The sequence below is a fragment of the Mchenga conophoros genome, linkage group LG3 (assembly GCF_057382185.1).
Source record: "Mchenga conophoros isolate Kocher_MC1m ecotype Shallow Benthic linkage group LG3, M_conophoros_male_GT1.1, whole genome shotgun sequence".
In the NCBI taxonomy this organism is placed as follows: Eukaryota; Metazoa; Chordata; class Actinopteri; order Cichliformes; family Cichlidae; genus Mchenga; species Mchenga conophoros.
The window spans coordinates 33903688-33916835 of NC_140528.1; positions in this window are offsets into that span (position 1 = coordinate 33903688).

Sequence of the window (13148 nt, forward strand, 5' to 3'; positions counted from 1 at the left end):
TGACACCTCACCATCGGAACATCTCCACACAGCAGCTTCCTCCTTCCTTCTCTTCCTCGTATCCAGAGTCGGGTCGTGGAGGCAGAGCATGAGGAAGACTTCCTGTTTCCTCCTTCATGAAGAGGCATCGCTCTGAGAGTGCTGATCATCATCAGATCAATACTCTAATCATTTATGGACTCTCAGACACTCCAGCTACAGATTTCACCGACATCAAGTAACTAAAGTTACTAAACATCAGTAAAGAATAAATGTTTAGGCTTTCAGTCAGACAAACATTAACAGTAACCTGTCCCATCTATCAGACACAGAGGTGAGCGATGACATCATCAGCAGAAATAAACCTGAATCCAAACAAACTGTTCGTCTCTGAGCCATGTGATGTCAGCACTGACCAGCAGAGGGCGTCAGAGTCACATGATTGAAAACAAAGGCTGTGATGTTTTTTGTCATGCTGTGATTTTCTATGTTTGTCTAAAGAATTAAAAAGCTGAGCTCAAACCGAGCATGTTTAACACAAACCTCTAAAGGAAGGACGTACATCATCACGTGACTCTTCTTCTATCACTTTATTCACACTTACAGACTCCTCATCTCCATCCCTGTTGTCTCTTCTTGCCTCCTCTCTTTTGTTGTCTCCTCGCGCCCTTAATTTTTAATAAATTAGGTTCCTTATTTCTGTTCCCTCTTTATGCCTCATTCTCTCCTTCCTCCTTCCACCATGTCTTCCCCACTCACACATCCTCACTTCTTGTCTCCAGTCTCCTTGTTAAGATAAGATAAGATAAGATAAGACTTTATTGATCCCACGACAGCTCAGGTACAGATATCAGAAGGAAATACAAAAATACAAATAAGTACAATCAATTAAAAAAAGTAAGATAATACACTATAAACAATTGTAGCATACACCGTATGTGGTTTTAATCAGATGAGAAGTTAAGGCCACAGGCCTGAAGTTGTGCATTTTTGGCACTGGAACCACACAGGAAGTCTTCCACAGTTCAGGAACCTTCTCCAGGCTCAGGTTAAAGATGTACAGGGCCACCTGACAGAGCTGGTTGTTCCTTCCTTCTTTACTCTTTTTACCCTTTTCTTCTTTCAGCTCATCTCCTGCCTCCTTGTGCGTTCTTGTCTCAAAGTTTCCTTCACCCTTGACTCCTGCCTCATTACCTCCTCTCTCCTTGTCTCCTCAATAATTTCACTCTTCTTTAATCTCTTCTTTTCTGTCTCCTCCATGTGTCTCCTTGATTCCTGCCTCCACGTTTCCTTCTCCCTTGTCTGTGAGGTTGCATGAAGGTGAAACATGTTCAACACAAACTGATTCTTCACACACATCTGGTGCAAATGTGTGTGTGTTGATGAAGTGTAAAATTCACAGCAGCCTAATTGAATTAGACACACACTCGTTTATCCAGCCTGACGAGATCTTTTCCAACAGATGTGAGCAGATGTGTGTGTGTGTGTGCGTGCATGTGTGTGTGTGTGTGTGTGTGTGTGTGTGTGTGTGTGTGTGTGTGTGTGTGTGTGTGTGTGTGTGTGAACAGTAATTTGTCCTAATCTATGTCTGCGGGTCAGGTCTGTGTTTCATCAGGACCCATGTGTTCTGCAGGACCATCGCTCAGGTCCGTCAGGTTTAAGAGGACGGGCTCTGTTTCTCACTTCCTGTCACAGACATCCTGTAGGTTATGTTAAAGATGCGCAAACTGCTCTGTTAGTGTCCTCACTGTGTACAGTGGGTCACATCAAGTTTCGGTCTGTTACAGTACAATCTGACTCACTTAAATTGTATCAGTATTTTTTTGTCTCCCGGAGAACTCACAGGATTAAAAGTAGGATGATTTCTAACTGTGCTTGGCAGCAACTGGATGCCTGCAGCCGCTTCTAGCACCACAGCACACAAACATGTATGAATAAGTTATGAAACATGAATCCATTTGGTCTGCGTTCCACAGATCTTTGAACCCTGTGAACATGAAGACTTCTTCTTCTTTGGCTTTTCTAACAAGCTGACGTCTGACTGATTAGACAGCGTCAGCAGGAAAATACTTCCTGTGTCACCTTCAGTGTTTACACATGTTGCGAGCCAGCGTGCTGTTTGTCTCATAATAAGCTAAGTATACATTATTATTATTATTATGACAGAAGTCCTCCCTGAACGGCTGTCCTGCTGTGGACGTTCACTCTAGTCCTTCGTTATTCTTTCATATGTAATGTGAGGCATCAGACCTGTGACATCATCAGTTCAGCAGATCTCCACATGAAACTTTCTGGGCTGAAGAACAGATTTAAGCTTATTAGAAACTGAACTCAGATCAGATTTACGGCCATGAGTCACCGTCTGAAGACAAACCAGCAGCAGCTTCATGTGAGCGTCAGTCCGTTTATGTTTGACCTGGTTCTGATCGTTCACTGTAGAAAACCTGACAGAGTGCATTGTGGGTAAACTTTGAAGCTCGTATTAGCTCGTGGGACAGGTTCAGCATGTGACACCAGGAGCATCTCCTACCTGTGAGTCAGTCATGGGTCACAGTACTCTGTGATAATTTAACAGGTGACAAACGTTAAACAAGGTAATGAGATGTGATTTAAATCTGAGAGTTGGTTTACAGGGACCCTGATCGCAGCCGGGCTATGAAGCGTCTCCCTGAAACATCTGAATCAGTTTCAGAAGTGAACACACACACACACTCAGTCCTCATCTAAAGTCCTTTAGTTCGTTCAACCGTGAAGCACAAACACTTCCTCTCTGCCCCACACACACACACACACACAGGTATTCATGTGTGTGCGTTTGATTCAGAGAAAGCAGGAAGTGGTTCGACACACTTCATATATCAGAGAGCGTGTCCATGAAGGATGCTCATTGTGTCTACACCACACACACACAGCTGTTTCACCACTTCAGAGGACTTCACACTCACTTCCAGAAAACTCAAACAAAAATCAAAGCTGACATTTTAAACTCTTATGAGGACACATGAGTGTCTGAACAGATATATGTCCCCACACTAATAGGAAGACAAGCACATGCACACATTTTTCAGGGTCGTCTGGTTCAGACTTCAGATAATCACCCATCAACTACAGCCCCTCATATGTGTGTGTTTGTGAGGACACTGTGCAGCAGAGACCTTCACGGGTTTGCTGACCTGGTTTCAGGGTTAGAGTCCCAGCAGTGAGCGACCTCGCAAACACAGCAGTGTGTGTGTGTGTGTGTGTGCTGCACAGGAAGCCCTTGTCAGAATAAAAGTTTAAACTTGAGAGCGTGCTGCTGTTGGACTTCCTGAGAGCAGCAGGTCAGAGAGTAAAGGATGATTTCCTGTCATTCTTTTTAAAGTCACGTTGGTGTGAGCGTTAATAAATGCTGCTGAGGTTAAACTCAGATTACCTGCTCGTCTGCAAAAAGCTCCTCTTTTGTTTTCCTAGTTTGTTGCTCACAGGATATTTTCATGCCTGCATTTTGTTACTTTGGTCTGAAAACCTCACACACTAAAAACAAACAAACAAACTTCAGACCACACGAGAGCTCCGACTTCCTGCTCAGGTGTTATGGATCAAAACCTGAATCATAGTGTGACAAACGTGAGTGTGACCATGTTATTGCTCTTGGCTCTTGATTAATTTTGATTTGCACACATCAAATCAAACCCAAGTTCATTCAAAGCACCTGCGATTAATTTATTCTGTATCCATGGGGACCTGACTAAACACTGACCTGCAAGCTGCTTTGCAACCCACCTCCAGCCTATCATCTCCATTTCATGCTCTGACTTAATGTCAAAGCTCTATCCTTTTTTGGTTTTCCATGTAAAAAACAAATGAAATTCCCAGAGTGACACCGCCACACTGAAAATCTGCTCGTCTCCATGTGAAACAACAATGCTGTTTTAAATAAAGAGCTCCTATTCTGGGCCTGTAGCACAGTTTGTTTGCCTCTCAGCATCAGCAGAGCTCCCACACATCCGTCCTCTGTCACTAAGCTGGGGTCTGATTACACCAGACAGGAACATCCTCCAGTTTGCTGCTCTGCTGCTTCCCTGCACAAAACACACCTGGCAACAGGTGAGATCATGTTCCCATCAGTCATCCAGGTCACAGCGGTCTCCAGAGCTTGAAAACAAAGGCGACTGGATTTCTTCGCGTCTTGCCCAGTTGAAGTTCTCACTGTGAAAACTGCAGAGATCCTGGTGGTAACAGTGGGTGTGTCCCCTCAACAGCACCACGCTCACCTGTACACCTGTGGTTAAAGGTCAAAGGTCACTCGCTGAGGATGTAAATGTTTACATTTTGGACGTAGAGAGTAAAAGAGGCCATCAGTGGACAGAGGTCATGGTTTCCCACACCAGTGGTCAGCCGCTATAGTGCAGTCCTGACATCCAGTTACAGGTGCTTCAAAGCCCTCTCACAGGTGGTCTGATTCAGTCACGTGACTGTGGGGCGGGGCATGGTCTCACACAGGTGAACCAGGAAGTCAAACATTCAGGGTTCCTCGTTGAAACGTCCGTGTGAGCGTAAGTCATGGAGGTCCTAACTCATAAAGTTCATGTCTCCTCCTCAGGACCCATGAACTGCACATGCTTGGTGTGAGCTCTGTCTGATCCTCATGCTGTGTTTTACCTCTGACCTGCAGCCAATCAGATTCCACCTGAAGCCGAGGCTTTAGGATGAGATTTGATCAAAGTTTAAACTACAGAGGAGCGTTTGTTTTACTCACCCAGACTCAAACTGGCTGCAGAGTCCTCCACCCCACCTCATGAGACGCACCAAACATCTGTGTGTGTGTGTGTGTGTGTGTGTGTCGGTATTAGTCAGAGCTCTCAGCAGTCGGTGAACAGTTTAAAATAATATTAGTGCAGCTAACGACAAACACACTCGAGTCGTTTCATGGATGATTAAAAATAATGCTGAGAGAGCAAGACCAGCTGCACGCGATAGAATAGAATAGAATAGAATAGAATAGAATAGAATAGAATAGAATAATAGAATAATAGATGATGTTCTCCATGGACACAAAGCTGACACGTCAGGTTTCATTATTTAAAGTCAGCATTTGTTAGTCTGTCGACACAGACACACACCGAGCTGCTGCTCATCACACGGGAGCATCAACACACAGTAACACAAAGAGCATGAAATGATCTGAAACAGGAAAATAATGCTAAAATAGATAAACTGAAGACACACAAAATTGACACAGGCAGTGAAGAAAAGGGAGAAAAAGAACACAAAGACAAACAAACACAGACACAGAGCATGACCATAAATGAGCAGGGAGATCTAAAAAGATATAACAACAAGAACAAAGATAAAAACCTGCAGAGTCAGACATGCACTCAATCACAGTTACACACAGGATGACCACAAGCTGACAAAAACACCACAAAGAGACAAAAACATGACAAATACATGAGAAACACAAATAAACAAAAGAAAAACCCACAAAATATAAAATACGATGACAGAAACAGAAACAGGTTTGCCCACAGTCGAACACAACAAATGTTGTCAAAGTGGCCTGATGACTGAAACATACACAAGCTCAGAATGAGGTCATTGTTTGATGACATCACTTTCCAATGTCATCAAACAAACAAACAACGAGATTTAAACCAAAGTACACAAAACAATAGCGACACTACAGGACGGATCAGGTTAATTCCTGGATTCTTCACTGAGTGTGGAAACTCAGCTTGGTCTAATCGACTGACATGTGTGTGTGTGTGTGTGTGTGTGTGTGTGTGTGTGCGTGCGTGTGTGTGTGCGTGTGTGTGTGTGTGTGTGCGTGTGTGTGTGTGTGTGTGTGTGTGTGTGTGTGCGTGCGTGTGTGTGTGTGTGTGTGTGTGTGTGTGTGTGTGTGTGCGTGCGTGTGTGTGTGCGTGTGTGTGTGTGTGTGCGTGTGTGTGTGTGTGTGTGTGTGTGTGCGTGTGTGCGTGTGTGTGTGTGTGTGTGTGTGTGTGTGTGTGCGTGTGTGTGTGTGTGTGTGTGTGTCCTCAGCCTGCTGCCAGTCTGGTTTCTGTAATAACAGAAAAACAAGGAGCTGTCTGTCACCATCAGACCTCCAACTTTAACCCCCCCCCCCCCCCCCCCCTCTCTCTCTCCCTTCATTCCTTTTGTAACTCGTCCCAGATGTGGGCGGAGCAGAGAAGGAACATGAGATGGAGGTGACACGTGTAAATGCATGTGAAGTCCTGCAGTGTGTGTGTGTGTGTGTGTGTGTCTGAAACCTGAGCCCTATCAGTGATTGATCATGTGATCAAATCAATATTTCATGTGGACACTCACTGCTTTTAAATCATGTGATGATTGCTATGGCAACCATCATCAGCTATGGCAACCATCATCAGGTCAACAACACTGTAAACCTTCTCGGTTCAGATCCACACATCACCTCTGATGTCATGACATTTAACATTGTGCCCCGCCCCTCACCCTGCTGTCACAGAGTGAGGGGCGGGGCACACCTGCACAGGTGTTGAGCCTGACGCTACAGGTCTGTAGCATCTGATATCCAACATCAGTGTGTGTCATGTATGTTAGCAGGATTATAGACCAGAAAATACAAACTCCTGCAAAGGTTTGATGCAGACAGATGTGTCACATGACAGCACACACAGCAGCTAGGGAGGAGGAAGAGGCATGCTCATTAAAATCTGGTCCAAACAACACACAGGAAGTGACCTCACAACCTCTTTTACTGTGAAAATGTTTTCCCTTGTGTGAGCTGGTGCATGAGCGGAGACCCTGTGAGCGCTGAAGTCTCTGCTGGTCACTATTTGTTGGATCCCAGGAGTTTGTAGCTCGGCCGGGCTTCAGATCCAGCTGCAGGGATGTAATTCTGCTCGTCGCCGTGACGACTCTGCATGTTTTAGCTGGTGAATGTTTTTTATACTTTTTACTTTGTTGTAAAAATAAGCATATTTAAAGGTCCAGAGTCAAGTTTGATCCCAAGTTTGAGTTTCAGGTTTGCATCTCTGTGCTGAATCATGTGTTACAAGCACAAACTGCACAGTTAAACATTAAAGTTCATATAAAAATAAAAATAGCGAACATTAGTGAAACACTAATGTTTTATTTTAGTGTTTCACATTTCCAGCGTTTGAACAAACTTGGGTAAGAAGCTCTGGATGAATCCCAGATTTGCCATTAAAATATTCAGTAAACCTTCAGGAAGCTCGTTTCGATGCCATCAGCTTGCTGTGGCCTCTGAGGTGAAACTCGGGCTTCAGTCGACACCTCGGCTGATCTCAGGTCAGAGTGTAAACACTGATTCATAACTAAGAGCGACGAATCAGCAAACACTGGACTCTGTGTCGGCGTGCTGAAAGGCATGATGGGAGACGTAGGAAGCCCCAACCTGGACCCGGAGCAGGTCAGCAGACAGCACAGCGACATCACTTCCTCTTTGAACAACGGCAGGAATGTGGCAGCAGGGAGGAGCACAGGAACAGGAAGAGGAGCCTCCTCCCGCAGCGGCAGGGAGGGGTCAGAGGTCGCACGCTGGTATCAGGGGCTCACCTTTCAGGCGTTACCATGGAGACCACACGGAGCCCAAAGTGCTTCCAGCTGCGAGAGCGAGTTTGTCTTTCTGCCAATGCTGTGAGTTTGAGTTCATCTGGACGTGGAAATAAGTCAACGCTGTAAACACCCCCTCCCACACACACACACAAAGTCCTCTGGGGCCTCCCGCCCCTCCTCGCTGAGACCACCAGGAGAGGCAAACGTCACAGACACTGTGCAGAGACGATCAATTAGACGATCTGCTGGATGGAAGAAACATACGGAGGCTCAATAACGCCCCAATTACCGAGCGGACGCGGGGGAGCTCATTTCCAGCCCACTGAGGGTCCGAGCCCGAGCTCTGGAAACTCCATCACGCCATCGCAGCTCCTTCAGACTCCACAGCGTTTCACTTATTTCATTATTTACAGTTAAATCCACCTACATGTAGTTTCCACTCCTCCAATCAGAAACAAGAGCTGAACTTCCTCTGCACGTGCTCAGTACGACTCCTGCAACAGGATCATCTGAAGTTTGACCTGAACAACTGAATTTTTCTTCTGTTGTTTAAAGTTTAATTGTGTGCGACTCTAAATCCAAGCTGCTGCTGGCCGACACACCTGACAGCAGTCGGTGCTTCATGTGTCGACGCACTGAGTGTGTTTGTTTTACACTCACTGATGAACACTTACAAATGACAGTAATAACTCAGAAAACAGGAGAACGTCTAACATCAGCTCAACATACAAGAAACAGTCTGAAAATAATACGACCTTACAGCAGTAATCGGATTACTCACAGGTTTAAAATTATTTATACTTTTAGTAGTAAAACTTAATCTGAAGCTCACGACTGCAGTTTTAGACAGAACATTATTATTATTCCAGGAAATTCAGTTTTATCCAAGTTTTTTTCTCTTATTAAATTTTAGAAATAAAATCATTAAAAATGTTCACTTTTTAAATGTATGTTTACTAATAACACTGATCCACTAGCAGTACTAGCCTCCAAGACTTAGTCTGAAGCAGGTTAGCTATGACGCTACTGTCACGTATAGACAGTCCTCAGTTTAGACGAGCTCACACAAAACACTAAAAACTGCCTGAATTAACCATGAACGACACCATGAAGCAAGTACTTATAAAACCTTTATTAACACACTCACTGACAGCACATTATGAGCTGTGTTAAAGAAACAGATTCAACTCTGTTAATAATTCAGAACCACAAACAGCTCCTAAACAACCTGTTTGTACTTGGTGTAAAACTTTATTTACAAATAGTTAATCAGTCATAAAGTATAAAACATTGTGTCAGTAAACATGTTACATGTGAGCTTATTAAACAAAATAACTATTTATGTCTACGTTTATAAATGACATGTTACGTAATGGTTTATAAAGGATGAATTAAGTGTTAATACCTTACTAATGTTGAAGAGTGACTGTGAGGAGCTGATCAATGATGTTAATGAGAGAGGAGGATGGAGGACAGTAAGGGGGAGGTGAGGGCAGCTGTGCGGAGGATGAAGAGGGGAATGGTGGTCCACATAACGAACCTGTGCAGGTTCAGAGCGGTGCAGGAGAGAGGACGGTGCACTTTCTAACCACTCTATTAAACACATCATAGAGAGTGGGAGGACTGATGTTAAAGAACAGTGAGAGCTGTGGGAACAACAAAGGGGAAAGCTGATGATGAAGATCTGAGAAAGAGCTGTTGAAGCTCAGTGAAGAAGAGGAGAAGATCAGAGAGCAACAGTGTGCCTTCATGCTGACAAACAGCTCTACTCAGGGATGTTTGATGAGATGATGGAGAAGTTTAGAGAAGGTCGGGAGTTTCACTGAGTCTTTGTGGAGCAGAAAAAGCAGATGACTGGCTGCTGAAGGCTCTGCTTGATGGGAAAACCTGCAGGATTTTATGTGGATATTTGAATATCCCTGACGTGCATGTAGCTGTGCGATGGAGTCTGTGGATGCAGTGAGCGCTCCACCCTGCTCTGCAAATATGGTGCTTTAACATGGCAACGATGCTTTAAAAGGACAAAGGCTGGCATCACGATCCACACTGTACCTGCAGCTGTGGCTCAGGTGGCATTGTGGGTTTCCCACTAACTGAAGGGTTGATGGTTCAACAGCCGGCGCTGGTGTCTGTTCATGAGCTCTCACACAGTAAACGTGATATCTTTATGCTTTTTCACTCTCACATCAGTGAAGGTGAATTCCTGCAGCTTCAGCCTGAGCGTCTGCCTCTAAATAGTTGTGGTTTTTAAGCCTGACGCTGGCTGGCGTCTACTGGGGACTTCACAGAGAGCCCAGCGGAGACAAACAAAGGTGCAGGACAAAGAAATGTGTGGTTTCATAGAACAACAGCTGAGAGGATGTGGTGAGAAACATCGACAGAGCTGAGCACTGAGTTTAGTCTGATCGGTGTTACTTTGTGTTCACGGCTGAAACACGTCCACTCCCACTGTTGGAGGGTTTCGAGCATCTTTAGCGTGATTCTGATGACACATGTTTCTGTTTTTAGGCTCAGCCGAGTGGAGCCAGAGTGTTTACCCTGCCTGACGTATGGCGGTTTGTTTCCTGAGAGAGTCGGTCCTGTCTGTCTGTCTGTCTGTCTGTCTGTCTGTGGCTCGGAGGAAGAGCGAGTCAGGAAACCGCGCACAAACACACCGACACTCACAGAGTCTTTGTTTCCTGTCTAAATAAAGGTGGTCGCTGAGGTTTTGTGGCAGCCGGAGGCTCTGTTGTTCTGATCCGTCCTTCAGTTTCGTCTCCCTGTCGCATTCCTGTCTCTGTTATAGAGAGCCGAAGTGAAACCACCACTTCAAATAGACCTCACAATAACACACTGATAGAAATCAGCCCTGAGACCATTCTGCGTGTTGTCAGTAGAAGAAACCGAATCGCTGTGTGTGTTTGTTCAGGGAAACATTTTCATTCTGGGAGTCCACTCGAGGAGCTGTCCGTGACTCACACTTTCAAACTGGATCCTCGTTTATCTCACAGGCCATCCGGGTCGTTCTCATTCCCGAGCCTCACAAGTGTCCTTCAGTGTCCTTTGCTTCAAACTTGACCTCAGGACCCTAAAAAGGCCTCATTGTCGCTCTCACTGGTGTCACATGGCATGCACTTTTCAACTAAACACACAAAATCTGAAAATCTCTTAAATTAAACACTCTTTCTGTGTCATTATCATAAATCAAACTTCACTCGGTCTCCTTATTGGTTTCTGCGCTGGCTTCCTCTGCCTTTCACAGTTGATTTGGAGTCTTTAGTGAACACTTTTACAGCCCATAACAACCTCAGATCCCTTTAAAGTGCATCCACACTCAAATCCACAGACCATATAAAAGAGACAAACCAACTGGTTCACTCACACGTTCTCTGTTTAACAGTTGAATTAAATTATTATATCATATAAGAGTTTATTCGCTAACTGAGTCTGACAACGCCACCTCCACTTCAAAGAAATCTTCAGTAACACTGGCTAATGCAGCTAACGCTGGCTAACAGCAGCTAACAGAGGTGAACAGTGGATATTGGTGGCTAGTAGCAGGTAGCAGGAGCTAACAGACCTCATGGTTATTCATAAAAGCTGACAGAGGTTAATGATGTGTAACCACAGCTAACAAAAATTTTCACAGGTTAACAATAGCCAACAGGAGCTTACTGAATAATGACAGCTGGGATAAACCGGGGTAAACATTCACTACAGAGAGTTTGAGCTGACATGAGGTGAAAACGAAAAATATCACAAACAGTTAAATGAAATATTATTTATTTAGGGTGGCACTCTAAATTGCCCATAGGTATGAATGTGAGTGCGAATGGTTGTTTGTGTCTATGTGTTATCCCTGCGACCTGTCCAGGATGTACCCTGCCTCTCGCCCTAAGACAGCTGGGATGGGCTCCAACCGCAACCCTGAAGAGAATAAGGGGAAGAGAATGGAGAGATGGATTATTTATTTATAAATACTTTGTAATAACTAAAGATTTCAATATTTGATACATATCTGTCAATGTTAAATGCTGAAATGGTTCAAATATGTTAAAATATAGTGTGCACAAGAATGTTTTTATGCACACAGTGTATAGAACAGGAGTAGAAACTTGCAGCTATTCTGGGGTAAAGTGAAATAAGGATGCTATAAAAATACAGTTATCATTAAAGTTCATATTTCCTTCCTTCCATCTGACACATTATACACTTTATTATACTTTATTAATCAATAGAATAAATACCAAAGCTTCTTGTTCTAAGTTGATGTAATCTAAACAGAAACTCTGACTCTAAAGGCTCGGTGTAGAGACTGAATGCCTTGCTGCAGGACTCTGTGCAGGAATTTAAATGTCTAACCTCACTCTGGAGGACCGCCTGCACTCAAACAATGTGGATGTTGAGGTCAAATGCTTGGGTTTAAGTGGAACGGCCCTTTAATGTTTTTCCGTCTGAGTAGAGCAGAGGGGGTCAAAGGTCAGAGTTAATTTTGGCTCCTCTGATTGGCCTGTTCAGGCGGGAAATGTGTGTGTGTATTTATGTGTGTGTGTGTGTGCATGTGTGTTCTTGGCACAGTATTTATGAGCGCACACACCACAGGGAAATTCCATAAGTCACACACACTTACCCATGTCCCTGCCTTTCTATCAGTGTGAGGACCATGGTTTGTTTAATGCTTTCCTGGGCCATTCAGCCAGAGATGATGTGTTTGGGGACACACAGGTGTTTCATATAAGTTAACTAAAAAGTCAAAGTGTGAATATAAATGTAGTTCAGCTGAGAGCACAAACATAATCCCTTTTACACTCTCAAAAACCACAACTAAAGCCACTAAAAACTACAGATCTGCTAAACAGGAGAAAGGTACTCACACAGATACCAACACCAGCCCACACACACCCATAAAAATATGCTGGATTTGGTTTATACATGTTATTGTTGGCCTGGGTGTGTGTGTGTGCGGTGTGTTTAATGACCTGTTGGACAAAAGGAGTTGAAAAGAGCAAAAACACTCACAGAGCCGGTGAGTGTGTGTAGGTGTGTGTGTGTATGCATGTGTGTGTTGAATCATGTAGATTTGAAGAACATCTGTTCGACACATGTAATACTTGAAGACAGAGAGATGTTAAAAATCAGTATAGCTGCTTTCACTGACTCAGCCTAACTCCACCCCTTATCTAAGGGATCCAAAAGAAGGAGGGGCCAAAGTCAAACCACCTACAAATCTGTCGGTGCTAGACTTTTTTGTTTTTGTGAATGGCTTTGGGTCACATTGAGGATGAAATGCGGGCAGCAGGAAACTGTTAGAGTGCAACTGTTTGCTAACGGTCTGTGTTTGCTGAAGCAAAATGCTAGCTAGATAAATATTAATAAGAAGGCAATCTGGCTCAAACAATCAGCTGCACATTCAGTAGACACGTTAGCCTTCTGCCACAAAGACTGCTAAGTGATCCTAATTTATGGTCATCCATGAACTGAAAGCTTACACAAGGGGAGTTTTATGCTGTCCTGTCATTATCTTGGCTTATCCAAAGTCAGGTCATGGTGGCAGTAAGCTAAGCAGGATATCCTTCTCGATGACATCCTTCCCGGCTACACTTTCCAGTTCCTCCTGGTGGGATCTTGAGGCACTCTTGGGCCAAAGAAGA